The sequence below is a fragment of the Bufo gargarizans genome, chromosome 3, assembly GCF_014858855.1.
Source record: "Bufo gargarizans isolate SCDJY-AF-19 chromosome 3, ASM1485885v1, whole genome shotgun sequence".
In the NCBI taxonomy this organism is placed as follows: domain Eukaryota; kingdom Metazoa; phylum Chordata; class Amphibia; order Anura; family Bufonidae; genus Bufo; species Bufo gargarizans.
The window spans coordinates 326,381,396-326,393,673 of NC_058082.1; positions in this window are offsets into that span (position 1 = coordinate 326,381,396).

Here is a 12,278-nt window from a genome sequence, read left to right on the forward strand (position 1 = left end):
AGATGAAGATTTCATTTTTCAGCACGACCTGGCACCTGCTCACAGTGCCAAAACCACTGGTAAATGGTTTACTGACCATGGTATTACTGTGCTCAATTGGCCTGCCAACTCTCCTGACCTGAACCCCATAGAGAATCTGTGAGATATTGGGAAGAGAAAGTTGAGAGACGCATGACCCAACACTCTGGATGAGCTTAGGGCCGCTATCGAAGCATCCTGGGCCTCCATAACACCTCAGCAGTGCCACAGGCTGATTGCCTCCATGCCACGCCGCATTGAAGCAGTCATTTCTGCAAGAGGATTCCCGACCAAGTATTGAGTGCATAACTGAACATAATTATTTGAAGGTTGACTTTTTTTGTATTAAAAACACTTTTCTTTTATTGGTCGGATGAAATATGCTAATTTTTTGAGATAGGAAATTTGGGTTTTCATGAGCTGTATGCCAAAATCATCAATATTAAAACAATAAAAGGCTTGAACTACTTCAGTTGGTGTGTAATGAATCTAAAATATATGAAAGTCTAATGTTTATCAGTACATTACAGAAAATAATGAACTTTATCACAATATGCTAATTATTTGAGAAGGACCTGTACATGGATTATTTTGAAAATTATACACCGTCTCTATTAAACACCAGTATTATTACACTCTATTTATAAAGATAGAGAACAGAATTGTCATAAATGCAATAGAGGCAGAGGAGAATATAGGCACTTGTTGTGGGAATGCCCAGGGATAAAAGAATATTGGAATAAAATATTTTGGAAATTGCAAAATAGCTCCCTTATAAAATACGAAGTGTGCATTGATTATGTGATCCTGGGGACTTTCCCAGAGATCAATAGGAACAAAATTGAGCAATTACTTTGGCATCGCTTTGGCTAAAATAATAATAGTTAAACACTGGGGTTCAAGTAAATACCCCAACCTCCAGGAATGGACAGAATATATGAATAGGATAAAGCTGTATTAATATAATCTTGCCCACACAGTGGGAAAGAAAGTAGTCTGGCAGCGGATATGGGGTAGCTGGAAATAGAAATAAATAGAAATAAATAGAAATAAAATCAAAATATTAAGGGTGACGGCAGCTCTGCGGAAGAAAAAGGGGGATTGGAGGGAGGAGTGGGTGGGTATAAAATAACATAGGATGAGATTAAGATGTACTGTACTCACTTTTTGCACTGTATGTATTTTTGAATTTCAACAACGAATTGGTACATTGTAATTTTATTATCTTTTTTGAAAATAAAAGTAATTATAAAAAAAATAAAAATAGTGGCCACCATGAAATACCGACAAGGAGCTATGCTTTAAACCTGAATGCTGCAGAGTTTCAGAGAAAACATAGACACTTCCATCAACTTGTTTTTCACATATTAACAACCTACTATTAAATATCCTATGCTATTTTTTTTTTAATTTATAAAACTGGATGGGTGGACACTTTTCTGGCTAAAATTTCTTGACATAACTCCATGTATTCTACTTCCTGTCCTGGTTCTTTAATTTCCTCTTTGATTGGACTTTTAGCACAGTAGTCTGTCACACGTAAAGGGGCTGTCCCATGAAAAATATTCTACAGTTTTCAAACCAGCACCTGGATCTGAATGCTTTTGTATTTGCATGTAATTAAAACTATAGCATAGCCACTGAGTTATTCAATAAAATGTATCTGCATAGCAAAAAAAAAAAAAAACAAGAAAAAAAAAGCACATGTGGAATTATATACTTAGCAAAAAAGTATGAAACAACTGAAAATATGTCATATTCTAGGTTCTTCAAAGTAGCCACCTTTTGCTTTGATTACTGCTTTGCACACTCTTGATGAGCTTCAAGAGGTAGTCACCTGAAATGGTCTTCCAACAGTCTTGAAGGAGTTCCTAGAGATGCTTAGTACTTGTTGGCCCTTTTGCCTTCACTCTGCGGTCCAGCTCACGCCAAACCATCTCGATTGGGTTCAGGTCCAGTGACTGTGGAGGCCAGGTCATCTGGCGCAGCACCCCATCACTCTCCTTCATGGTCAAATAGCCCTTACACAGCCTGGAGGTGTGTTTGGGGTCATTGTCCTGTTGAAAAATAAATGATGGTCCAACTAAACGCAAACCGGATGGAATAGTATGCCGCTGCACGATGCTGTGGTAGCCATGCTGGTTCAGTATGCCTTCAATTTTGAATAAATCCCCAATAGGGTCACCAGCAAAGCACCCCCACACCATCACACCTCCTCCTTCATGCTTCACGGTTGGAACCAGGCATGTAGAGTCCATCCGTTTACCTTTTCTGCATCGCACAAAGACACGGTGGTTGGAACCAAAGATCTCAAATTTGGACTCATCAGACCAAAGCACAGATTTCCACTGGTCTAATGTCCATTCCTTGTGTTCTTTAGCCCAAACAAGTCTCTTCTGCTTGTTGCCTGTCCTTAGCAGTGGTTTCCTAGCAGATATTCTACCATGAAGGCCTGATTCACACAGTCTCCTCTTAACAGTTGTTCTAGAGATGTTTCTGCTGCTAGAACTCTGTGCGGCATTGACCTGGTCTCTAATCTGAGCTGCTGTTAACCTGCGATTTCTGAGGCTGGTGACTCGGATGAACTTATCCTCCGCAGCAGAGGTGACTCTTGGTCTTCCTTTCCTGGGGTGGTCCGCATGTGAGCCACTTTCTTTGTAGCGCTTGATGGTTTTTGTGACTGCACTTGGGGACACTTTCAAAGTTTTCCCAATTTTTCGGACTGACTGACCTTCATTTCTTAAAGTATTGATGGCCACTCGTTTTTCTTTACTTAGCTGCTTTTTCCTTGCTATAATACAAATTCTAACAGTCTATTCAGAAGGCCTATCAGCTGTGTATCCACCTGACTTCTCCACAACACAACTGATGGTCCCAACCCCATTTATAAGGCAAGAAATCCCACTTATTAAACCTGACAGGGCACACCTGTGAAGTGAAAACCATTTCAGGTGACTACCTCTTGAAGCTCATCAAGAGAATGCCAAGCGTGTGCAAAGCAGTGATCAAATCAAAAGGTGGCTACTTTGAAGAACCTAGAATATGACATATTTTCAGTTGTTTCACACTTTTTTGTTATGTGTTAATTCATAGTTTTGATGCCTTCAGTGTGAATCTAGAATTTTCATAGTCATGAAAATAAAGAAAACTCTTTGAATGAGAAGGTGTGTCCAAACTTTTGGTCTGTACTGTATATATATATATATATATATATATATTATTTTACAGTTGCAAGAAAAAGTATGTGAACCCTTTGGAATGATATGGATTTCTGCACAAATTGGTCATAAAATGTGATCTGATATTCATCTAAGTCACAACAATAGACAATCACAGTCTGCTTAAACTAATAACACACAAAGAATTAAATGTTACCATTTTTTTTATAGAGCACACCATGTAAATATTCTCAGTGCAGGTGGAAAAAGTATGTGAACCCTCGGATTTAATAACTGGTTGAACCTCCTTTGGCAGCAATAACTTCAACCAAACGTTTCCTGTAGTTGCAGATCAGATGTGCACAACGGTCAGGATAAATTCTTGACCATTCCTCTTTACAGAACTTTTTCAGTTCAGCAATATTCTTGGGATGTCCGGTGTGAATTGCTTTCTTGAGATCATGCCACAGCATCTGTCACGGATGGTGTTACAGAAAACTAGAAGACACAAATGAAGATCCGACTGACTTGATCCAAAACTAAGGAACAATTGGGTAAGCCCTGTAAGAGCCCTAGCTCTCTCCCTTACTGCTCAGCCTATGCAAAAATCTCAATGGTAGAAAATTGCTTACCCTCGTTCCTCGACTGTATGACACCTGAACACCCTCTAATAGTGAGGGGACACGACCACCGGCTCCCTACACTTAATACGGAGGGAGTCAGGGTCACCTAGGATCAAGCCCACAGGCAAACAGAAATAAAGAAAACAGACTTATCTTGTGGATGCAGCAGTAACAGTTTCTAGCATCCGCACACTCCAGGAAGTTGTATAAACCACAAAGTGATGGGAGGTAATTTAAAGGGATGCAATCAGTCTAACTAGATGACAGCTGAGAGAGGGAGACGGCATCTCAATCAGGTTGACGTCAGGACTCTGACTGGGCCACTCCAGAAGGCATATTTTGTTCTGTTTAAGGCTACTTTCACACTTGCGTTCAGAGCGGATCCATTTGGTGTCTGCACAGACGGATCCGCTCCTATAATGCAGACGATGAGATCAGTTCAGAATGGATCCATCTGCATTATAGTTTAGAAAAAATTCTAAGTGTGAAAGTTGCTCAGACGGATCTGTCTAGACTTTACATTGAAAGTCAATGGGGTATGGATCCGTTTGAAATTCATCCATACTTTGTCAACTTCAAACGGATCCGTCCCCATTGAATTACATTGTAAGTCTGGACGCATCCGTTTGCCTCCGCACATCCAGGCGGACACCCAAACGCTGCACGCAGAACAAACGGTGCCAGACTGATGCATTTTGAGCGGATCCACATCCACTCAGAATGCATTAGAGCAGTACAGATGCGTTCGGGGCCGCTTGTGAGAGCCTTCAAACGGAACTGACAAGCGGAGCCCCGAACGCTAGTGTGAAAGTAGCCTAAGCCATTCTGTTGTTGATTTACTTCTATGCTTTGGGTCATTGTCCTGTTGCAACACCAATCTTCTGTTAGGCTTCAGCTGGTGGACAGATGGCCTTAAGTTCTCCTGCAAAATGTCCATCCAGGCCCTGACGCAGCAAAGCAGCCCCAAACCATGATGACCCCAACACCATACTTCACAGTTGGGATGAGGTTTTGATGTTGGTGTGCTGTGCCTCTTTTTCTCCACACATAGTGTTGTGTGTTTCTTCCAAACAACTCAACTTTGGTTTCATCTGTCCGCAGAATATTTTGCCAGTACTGCTGTGCAAACTGTAAACGTGCAGCAATCTTTTTTTTTTTGGACAGCAGTGGCTTCCTCTGTGGTATCCTCCCATGAAATCAATTCTTGTTTAGTGTTTTACGTATCGTAGATTCGCTAACAGGGATGTTAGCATATGCCAGAGACTTTTGTAAGTCTTTAGCTGACACTCCAGAATTCTTCTTCACCTCATTGAGCAGTCTGCACTGTGCTCTTGCAGTCATCTTTACAGGACGGCCACTCTTAGGGAGAGTAGCAGCAGTGCTGAACTTTCTTCATTTATAGACAATTTGTCTTACCGTGGACTGATGAACAGCAAGGCATTTGGAGATACTTTTATAACCCTTTCCAGCTTTATGCAAGTCAACAATTCTTAATCGTAGGTCTTCTGAGAGCTTTTTTGTGCGAGGCATCATTCACATCAGGTAGTGCTTCTGGTGAAAAGCAAACCCAGAACTGGTGTGTGTTTTTTATAGGGCAGGGCAGGTGTAACAAACACCTCCAATTTCATCTCATTGATTGGGCTCCAGTTGGCTGACACTTCACTCCAATTATCTCTTGGAGATGTAATTAATCTAGGGGTTCACATACTTTTTCCACCTGTACTGTGAATCTTTACATGGTGTTTTCAATAAAAACATGGTAACATTTAATTCTTTGTGTGATATTAGTTTAAGCAGACTGTGATTGTCTATTTTTGTGACTTAGATGAAGATCATTTTATGACCAATTTGTGCAGAAATCCATATCATTCCAAAGGGTTCACATACTTTTTCTTGCAAATGTATATATATGTGTGTTTGTGTGTGCATATGTGTTTATCTGTGTGTATATATGTGTGTTTGCGTATATATATATATATATATATATATATATATATATAGTGGATATAGAAAGTCTATATACCCCTGTTAAAATGTCAGGTTTCTGTGATGTAAAAAAATGAGACAAAGATAAATAATTTCAACTCAATTGAAAAACAAAGTAAAATATTTTCTGTAGAGCGAAGAAAAAATATAAAAAATAATATAATATGGTTGCATAAGTGTGCACACCCTTAAACTAATACTTTGTTGAAGCACCTTTTGATTTTATTACAGCACTCAGTCTTTTTGGGTATGAGTCTATCAGCATGGCACATTTTGACTTGGCAAGATTTGCCCACTCGTCTTTGCAAAAACACTCCAAATTTGTCAGATTGCGAGGGCATCTCCCGTGCACAGCCATCTTCAGATCACCCCACAGATTTTCAATCAGATTCAGGTCTGGGCTCTGTCTGGACCATTCCAAAACTTTATTCTTCTTCTGTGTCATGGTCTTACCTTCTTGCTGTTCTCCTTCGTTTGACATGTGCTGGCGGCCATCTTGGTTTCTGGGTTTCTTGTAGCCTCCCACCCTGCGGCTTCTCCTTCCCACTGGGAGGAGCTGGATGCCTAGCTCATATATATAGGAGGTCTGTGGCTTCAGTTCCTTGCTTGGTCCTCCTGTGTTCACATGCTTCTAAGACTGCTGCTGCTTCTGGTTCCTGATCCTGGCTTCGTCTGACTACCCTGCTGGTACATGATCCAGGCTTCGTCTGACTACCCTGCTGGTTCCTGATCCAGGCTTCGTCTGACTACCCTGCTGGTTCCTGATCCAGGCTTCGTCTGACTACCCTTCTGGTTCCTGACCTCTGGCTTCGCAAGACCCTGCTTCGGTTTAGCCATCCGTTTGGACTTTTGCCTTACAGCTTGATTTTCAATAAAGCCTTCTTATTTCCACTTATCTCTTGTTGTACGTCTGGTTCATGGTTCCATAACATTAGGACCAAGCCATGAATTCTGACGGTACAGGGCCATCCTCGCTACCTACGCTGGTTGCCAGACTTGATCAGCAGGATCACCTGTTGGGTCGGTTCGCTGTGGCGTTGCAAACCCTGCTTGAACGCACGGCTCATTTAGCTTCCGTTGCCGATGGGTCGGTTGTCGCTCCTGGGCCCGCTCCTACTGCCTGCTCCGGTTGTTGCGCCAGAGTCTACCCCGACACCTGTTGCTGCGCCTGCGGTGTTTCGGGGTATGACCGGTTCTGCCCCCCTTCCACAGCGCTTTGGGGGAGAGCCAACTCAGTGCCGAGGTTTCCTTAACCAGGTGGGCATTTATTTCGAGTTGCTGCCACATGCCTTTCCTACTGAGAGATCAAAGGTGGGCTTCTTGATCTCGCTGCTCTCGGACAAGGCCTTGGCCTGGGCCAGCCCTTTATGGGAGAACAACAATCCGGTGGTTGCCGAGTTTTCCGGTTTTGTTGCTTCTCTTCGGAAGGTATTCGATGTGCCGGCTCGTGCTGCCTCTGCTGCGAAGCTCCTTATGTCCATCAGACAGGGTTCACGATCCGTAGCTGAATACGCCATTGAGTTTCGTACCCTGGCAGCAGAGGTGGGCTGGAATAATGAGGCTCTGGTCGCTGCTTTCTCTCATGGTCTCTCGGATGCCTTGAAGGATGAGGTTGCAGCTAAGGACCTACCAGTGGAGCTCGAGTCTCTTATTTCTTTCCTGATTTTGATTGACACCAGACTCAGGGAGAGACCTTCCTTTAAGGAGAGCCTGCGGAGGTCTTCTAACAGATTGGTGCCTACGTTTGCTGTCCCACCCGTGCCTCCCTCTCCTCCCACGCCTCCTGGGGATGACTTGTCTGGGGGTGAACCCATGCAGCTGGGGTTTGCTCGCCTGTCCGAGGGGGAGAGGGTACTCCGGAGACGCGAGGGCCGATGCATGTACTGTGGTCTCGGTGGGCATTTTCGGTTGGCATGCCCGAACCGTCCGGGAAACGCTCGCACCTGAGATCCTGTCGGGGGCAGATCTTGGGTGGAGTCTCCTCGTCCCCGGTTTCCCGTGTTGACAAACCACTGATTACTGTTGTCCTCTCCTGGGTCGGGGGCTCGGTGACGACCCAGGCGTTGGTGGACTCTGGTGCTGGTGGTTTGTTCATTGATAGTGTGTTCGCTGCCGCCAATTCCATTCCTCTGCAGCCTCGAGGTTCCCCACTGGCTCTTGAGGCGATAGACGGCAGACCCCTTCTGCCGCCACACGTGACTCAGGAGACCCTTCCAGTGGGGATGGCCATTGGTGCCGTTCACAGAGAGTCGGTCTGTCTCCAGGTTATTTTGTCTCCACACTACTCGGTGGTCTTGGGGTACCCCTGGCTCCAGAAGCATAATCCGACTTTCGATTGGAGATCGGCCGAGATCCTCTCGTGGTCACCGCAGTGTGGGGCTAGTTGCATCCATGGGCCTGTCAAGTTGCTGTGTACTTCCTCGGACTCTCTGTTGCCTCCTGAATACGAGGAGTACCGGGATGTATTCGATAAGGTGCGTGCGGTTGCCCTACCTCCGCACCGCCCATACGATTGTGCCATAGAGTTACAATCTGGTGCCGTTCCTCCTCGTGGCAAAGTCTATCCACTGTCGGTAGCGGAGAATGAGGCCATGGAGGAGTACGTGAGGGAGGCGCTTTCACGCGGACACATTCGCAAATCCTCGTCCCCGGCAGGGGCTGGATTTTTCTTTGTGAAAAAGAAGGGCGGTGAGTTGAGGCCTTGCATCGATTACAGGGGTCTCAATCGCATCACGATCAAGAACGCTTACCCGATACCCTTGATTTCCGAGCTGTTCGATCGCCTCAAAGGGGCCACGGTCTTTACCAAACTCGACCTGAGGGCGGCATATAACCTGGTAAGGATCAAGGCGGGCGATGAGTGGAAGACCGCGTTTAACACCAGGACCGGTCATTATGAATCCTTGGTTATGCCCTTTGGGTTGTGCAATGCGCCCGCAGTCTTCCAGGAATTCATCAACGATGTTTTCCGTGACCTGTTGCAGCAGTGTGTGGTGGTCTATTTGGATGACATCTTGGTATATTCTGAATCCATGGAGGCCCACATTCTGGATGTCAGACGAGTGTTGCAACGGTTACGAGAGAACAAGCTGTTCGGTAAGCTTGAGAAATGCGAATTTCACCGATCCCAGGTAACCTTCTTAGGTTACATCATTTCCGCTGAGGGGTTCTCCATGGATCCTGAGAAGGTTTCGGCTGTCTTACAGTGGCCCCAGCCCAGTGGTCTTCGTGCCCTGCAGCGCTTTTTGGGCTTCGCCAATTATTATCGGAAGTTCATCAGGGACTTTTCCATGCTAGCCAAGCCTCTCACGGATCTGACCAGGAGGGGCAGTAATCCCCAGGTCTGGCCGCTCGAGGCCATCCGAGCTTTTGAGGCTCTAAAGTCCGCCTTTGTGTCGGCTCCGATTCTGTCGCATCCCAACCCTGGGTTGCCTTTTGTCCTCGAGGTGGACGCATCTGAGACGGGAGTAGGCGCCCTTCTGTCTCAGCGTAGAACACCAGAGGGTCCTCTGCTTCCTTGTGGGTTTTACTCCCGGAAACTGTCTTCCGCGGAGTGCAACTATCAGATTGGTGACAGGGAGTTATTGGCCATCGTGCAGGCCCTTAAAGAATGGAGGCACTTGCTCGAGGGCTCGGTGGTTCCGGTTCTCATCCTGACGGACCACAAGAATCTGACCTACCTCTCTGAGGCCAAGAGATTGACACCACGTCAGGCCAGATGGGCTCTGTTCTTGTCACGTTTTAATTACGTGGTCTCCTACCTACCCGGTTCCAAGAACATCAGAGCGGATGCCTTATCACGGCAGTACTCCGAGCTGTCCGGGGAGGAGTCGATTCCGACTTCGGTCATACCTCCGAATCAAATCCTGGCCGCTATTCGCACCAGCCTGACCTCTCCCCTGGGTGAGCAGATTTTGGCGGCTCAATCTGGTGCTCCCTCTGGGAGACCCAACGGCAGATGTTTTGTGCCTGAGGAGTTGCGCACTCGGTTGTTGCAAACCTACCATAACTCCAAGGCCGCGGGGCATCCTGGAAAGAATCAGCTGTCCTGGGCTGTTTCACGTCTGTTCTGGTGGCCTTCTCTACGTTCCGACATCGCCGCATATGTAGCGGCATGCTCCGTTTGTGCCCAGAGTAAGTCCCCTCGGCACCTTCCGTTGGGCCTTTTGCAACCCATAGCCACCGGGGAGCGTCCATGGTCACACCTGGGGATGGATTTCATTGTGGACCTCCCTGCATCCCGAGGCCATACGGTCATTCTCATGATTGTGGATCGGTTTTCCAAAATGTGCCACTGTGTTCCTCTCAAGAAGTTACCCTCTGCACAAGAGTTGGCCTCGATTTTTGCCAGGGAGGTCTTCCGGTTGCACGGTTTGCCCAAGGAGATTGTGTCGGATCGGGGGAGTCAGTTTTGTGTCCAGGTTCTGGCGCGCCTTTTGCTCCCAGTTGGGGATTCATCTCTCTTTCTCCTCGGCCTACCACCCTCAGTCCAATGGGGCCGCAGAACGATCCAATCAGGCCTTGGAGCAATTCCTTCGTTGCTATGTCTCCGATCACCAAGACAATTGGGTTGACCTCCTGCCTTGGGCTGAGTTTGCCAGGAACACGGCGGTGAACTCTTCCTCTGGGACGTCTCCCTTCATGGCCAATTATGGGTTCCAACCTGCCGTGTTACCGGAGGTATTCTCTCCCCAGGATATTCCGGCTGTGGAGGATCACCTTTCCGTCCTACGTGCTTCTTGGGTACAGATCCAGAGGTCCCTTGAGGTCTCTGCGCAGCGCCAGAGACTCCAGGCTGATCGCAGACGAGCGCCCGCTCCTTCCTACCAGGTCGGAGACCGCGTATGGTTGTCCACCCGCAACCTCAACCTTCGAGTGCCCACTCCCAAGCTGGCGCCTCGCTTTGTTGGTCCCTTCCGAGTGCTTCGCAGGGTAAACCCGGTAGCCTATGCCCTTGCGCTTCCTCCTGGCATGCGGATCTCCAACGTGTTTCATGTCTCCCTGTTGAAGCCACTGGTGTGTAATCGTTTCACTTCCTCGGTTCCTCGGCCTCGTCCGGTCCAAGTGGGCAATCGTGAGGAGTATGAGGTGAGCAATATCCTGGACTCACGCCTGGTCCGCGGTCGGGTGCAGTTTTTGGTCCATTGGCGTGGTTATGGTCCAGAGGAGCGTTCCTGGGTTCCCTCCGCAGATGTCCATGCTCCTGCCTTGCTCCGAGCCTTCCACGCACGCTTCCCTCAGAAACCGTTCTTTACTCCGCGGAGGAGGGGCCCTTGAGGGGGAGGTACTGTCATGGTCTTACCTTCTTGCTGTTCTCCTTCGTTTGACATGTGCTGGCGGCCATCTTGGTTTCTGGGTTTCTTGTAGCCTCCCACCCTGCGGCTTCTCCTTCCCACTGGGAGGAGCTGGATGCCTAGCTCATATATATAGGAGGTCTGTGGCTTCAGTTCCTTGCTTGGTCCTCCTGTGTTCACATGCTTCTAAGACTGCTGCTGCTTCTGGTTCCTGATCCTGGCTTCGTCTGACTACCCTGCTGGTTCCTGATCCAGGCTTCGTCTGACTACCCTGCTGGTTCCTGATCCAGGCTTCGTCTGACTACCCTGCTGGTTCCTGATCCAGGCTTCGTCTGACTACCCTTCTGGTTCCTGACCTCTGGCTTCGCAAGACCCTGCTTCGGTTTAGCCATCCGTTTGGACTTTTGCCTTACAGCTTGATTTTCAATAAAGCCTTCTTATTTCCACTTATCTCTTGTTGTACGTCTGGTTCATGGTTCCATAACATTCTGGTGAAGCCATTCCTTTGTTGATTTGGATGTATGCTTTGGGTGATGAAAGATGAAGTTCCTCTTCGTGTTTAGCTTTCTAGCAGAAGCCTGAAGGTTTTGTGCCAATATTGGCTGGTATTTGGAACTATTCATAATTCCCTCTAGCTTACCTGAGGCCCCAGTTCCAGCTGAAGAAAAACAGCCCCAAAGCATAATGTTGCCACCACCATGCTTCACTGTGGGTATGGTGTTTTTTGGTGATGTGCAGTGTTGTTTTTGAGCCAAACATATCTTTTGGAATTATGGCCAAAAAAGTTTAACCTTGGTTTCATCAGACCATAACACCTTTTCCCAGATGCTTTTGGAAGACTTCAGATGTGTTTTTGCAAAATGTAGCCTGGCTTGGATGTTTTTCTTTGTAAGAAAAGGCTTTCATCTTGCTACCCTACCCCATAGCCCAGGCATATTAAGAATAAGGGAGATTGTTGTCACATGTACCACACAGCCAATACTTGCCAGATATTCCTACAGCTCCTTTAATGTTGCTGTGGGCCTCTTGGTAGCCTCCCAGACCAATTTTCTTCTCGTCTTTTCATCAATTTTGGAGGGACATCCAGTTCTTGGTAATGTCACTGTTGTGCCATATTTTCTCCACTTGATGATGGCTGTCTTCACTGTGTTCCATGATAAATGCGGGTCCTAATAGAGCCTTTAGACTGAATCCGTATT